Consider the following 3,933-nt stretch of genomic DNA (forward strand, 5'->3'; position numbering starts at 1 on the left):
GAAAGGGAAAGAGGAGGAAAAAAAGCTGGCTTAAAACTCAACATTCAGAAAACTAAGATCATGGCATCCGGTCCCATCACTTCATGGCAAACAGATGGGGAAACAATGGAAACAGTGAGACTTTATTTTCTTGGGCTCCAAAATCACTGCAGATGGTGACTTCAGCCATGAAATTAAAAGACGCTTGCTCCTTGGAAGAAAAGCTATGACCAACCTAGACAGCATATTAAAAAACAGAAACATTAGTTTACCAACAGGTTCATCTAGTCAAAGCTATGGTTTTTCCAGTAGTCACATATGAATGTAAGAGTTGGACTGTAAAGAAAGCTGAGCGCCGAAGAATTGATGCTTTTGAACTGTGTGGTGTTGGAGAAGACTCTTGAGAATCCCTTGGGTTCCAAGGAGATCCTTCCAGTCCAATCTAAAGGCAATCAGTCCTGAATATTCATTGGAAGGACTGATGCTGAAGCTGAAACTCCAATACTTCAATAATTTGGCCACCTGATGCAAAGAACTGACTCATTGGAAAAGACCCTGATGCTGGGAAAGACTGAAGACAAGGGGACGACAGGATGAGATGGTTGGATGGCATCACCAACTCGATGGACATGAGTTTGAGCAAACTCCGGGAGTTGTTGGTGGACAGGGAGGCCTGGTGCGCTGCAGTCCATGGGGTGGCAAAGAGTTTGACATGACTGAGTGATTGAACTGAACTGCCCACACTAGGGTCTTTCCCACCAGCCTTGTCCCCTGAGCTCTGGACCCAGCTGTGCCCACCTGCCCCTCCAGCCCCAGGCCTGCGCCCTCTGGGCCCCTCTGGTGTGGCAGGCAGTGATGGTGGCCACCATCTCTGTGGGGGGTGTGGGGTGGGAGCGGGTTCCCAGGGCTCAGGCTCTGCCCACAGGCTCTGCACCAGACCTGAGCCACACACACACACACAAAAACACACAGGCTCTGCCTGCAGGCTCTGCACCAGACCCGAGCCACACACACACGTATCCGGTGCTCAGCCTGTGCCCTCAGCCTCTGCACAGACCCTGAGCCTCACGTACACACACACACGCAGCCAAATGACCCTCATATACACACATACCCCACACACACACAGAGCCTGTGCCCTCAGCCTCTGCACTAACCCTGAGCCTCACGCGCACACACACATGCATCCACATGACCCTCACTCACACACACACACACGAGGTGCATCCATGTGAATTTTAGTGCCAGAATACTATGCCTGCAGGAGAGGCGGCCCCTCAAGACCTCTTTGATACGATCTCACTTGTAAACAAAGTTTTCACCCAAAGTGTCTTGTAATATTTTTAATAGACTTGATCAGGCTGCTGCAGGGTCTGTGGTGGGCTCCGCCCAGACACCGTTGACAGCACACAGGCAGTGCTTTAAGGCATGTGGTCATGATGAGGGTCACGCAGCTTGACACGGTTACATTCACAAAACCAGCATCCACAGTTTTCACCACTCATAATGTAAAATACATTCCCATTCCAGTTTCAATGAAATTCCTCCATTAAATCTCCTCTAACAATAGAAATCAGTAGTTCATTGAGCACCGCACTAAGATTATTTCCAAGAAAATGTAGAAGTGAGAGAATGACTCCTAAATTTGTGTACTTTATATCACAAAGTCGGCCAATGTTCAGTATTAAATAAATAAGAATCTTCCTAATAAAAAAATTTTACAACAGTTTCCCTAAGGAAATACATTCATAAGTTTGTTTACATTCTGTTTTACAATGACAAGAACAGCTCAGATTCTCATTTATGAAACGTGTCTACAGTACTACGGCTTATAACGCTGTGTCACAGACCAAACACAGTCTCTTGGGCTGGATGTCTCGCTGGAACCTCAGACACTGCTCAGCCTGTGCAGGTTGACAACAAGCAATGCCTGCTCTCCGCGGCACAGCTGGCCCAGGGGAGGTCGGCCACGCAGAAGTTCAGTGTCTACAGTGTCGAGTGGGTGTCTCAGCCTCTGGCCCTGCAGTGAGGAATCAGATCTGGGTCCAGCGGTCCAGGAGAGTTGTTAAGGCAGCTGGAGATGCTGGACAGCTGGGCTGTGGCGCCTGGACCAGCCCGCCTGCTCGGGACAAACCACCCCTGCAGGAGTGGATGGAGAATGTGCCTTCTGCCAGGCTTGTGGGACAGACAAAGGCTGGCTCGTGTGCTCAGAGAATGGGTCAAAGTGGCTGTGAATGTGAGAACAAGCATTGCAAACCATGTCACTCCTGTCCTGGTGACAGCTGAGCAAGAAACTCGGCTGGTGAGCAGGCCTGCACATCAGCCTACGGACCGTCCCTGGGTGACGTGGGCCACAGCCACCCTCCCTGCTGCTCCCCGCTTCTCAGCAGCTCAGTGTAGACTTTCCACCAGGGCCACTGGGGACCTGCGAATTGCCAGTCAGGGGGGGACGAGGGGGCTGCAAGGACACACACAGGATGTGGTCAGAGCACAGGGCACAAGTCCCTGAGCAGGGCTGAGCTGCTGCACAGAAGCTTCTGGGAGCCCCTGACCCTCTGCTCCTTGGCTGCCTTGCAAACCCTCCTGAGGAGCGGGTGAGCACTGAGGCCTCTGTCCAAGGCCACGTCCCTGAGCCCCTGAGGGTGGGGTGGGCGTGGTGGGGGAGGTCCAATCCCCTTCATCCCCTCTCTGTGGTGAGCAGACCCGGGGCCTCCAAGGGCCAGCTGTGACTCTAAAGAGGACTGCTTGCTGACAGGCCCACACGTCTGCTGGGGCTGTGTGGGCCTGCCCACTGGGTCACTGCAACCCCTAACCCAGCCTGGGCCGTCGTCCAGCATCAGGTGAGGCAGCTCAGGCCACAGACCAGGGGCTTGGGGAAGTTTGGAGCCTGGTGCCCAGAGGCCCCCATTCTGAGGCTGGGTCTGTGCAGGGTGAGCAAGCATCAGGCTCTGGAAATCTGAACACGAAAATGACAAGCAAACACAAGATGCTTCTGCAGCCATGCCTACGGTCCCTAAGGTGACAGGTGGTTCAAAGACCTGGTGAGTGTTCACATCCCACCCTGGGGCTGACAGTCCAGGGGGCGCTTTGGGAGAGGCCAGCCTGGGTGGGTATCACGGTGTGCAAGTCTCATCTGGTTTTGGTCGTTTCCCCAGCAGAGCTGATGAGAATGGACACAGGTGGCAGGAACTGAAGCACGAATTGTCCCTGAGTCAGGGGTGACCATGGAAACGCAATACACAGATACCGGCTGAGCTCAAATCCAGGACAGGTGGACAGAGAGCCTGCAAGGGAGCCTCCCAGACGGTGGGGAAGGCTCACGCCCACTGCCCACCCGCAGCAGGCCTCTCCACAGGAACCCCAGGGAATGCCTCGGCTCAGATCTTGCAGCTCATTTGGTCCCAAGTTCAGCCCCTGTACATCCCAGCACTTAACCGGATCGGTGAGTGTCCAGGGCTACTCTAGGTCACCAGAAGACCCCTTGGGAGTGAGGCCACGGAGGGCACAACCCTAAGAAAATACGGCCATGCGAGCAGACCCCCAGATGGGCCGCTGTGGCGGGAGTGGAGACCATGCGTGGGGGCGGGCAGTGACGGTGGCTCAGCTGGGAGGGGCAGGTGGAAACCCCTAAGAGGCGAGGTCGTGAGGGTCGAGGTCATCCCCTGGGGAGAGGTAAAGGGTGCAGATCCTAGGAGGGTGGCCGTGATGGGGGCAGAGACCCCCGGAATCCGCGGCTGTGGCGGAGTGGAGCCCCCCGGGGTGCGCGGCCGTGGCGGAGTGGAGCCCCCCGGGGTGCGCGGCCGTGGCGGAGTGGAGCCCCCCGGGGTGCGCGGCCGTGGCGGAGTGGAGCCCCCCGGGGTGCGCGGCCGTGGCGGAGTGGAGCCCCCCGGGGTGCGCGGCCGTGGCGGAGTGGAGCCCCCCGGGGTGCGCGGCCGTGGCGGAGTGGAGCCCCCC

Source organism: Oryx dammah, unplaced genomic scaffold (assembly GCF_014754425.2).
Source record: "Oryx dammah isolate SB20612 unplaced genomic scaffold, SCBI_Odam_1.1 HiC_scaffold_20, whole genome shotgun sequence".
Taxonomy (NCBI): domain Eukaryota; kingdom Metazoa; phylum Chordata; class Mammalia; order Artiodactyla; family Bovidae; genus Oryx; species Oryx dammah.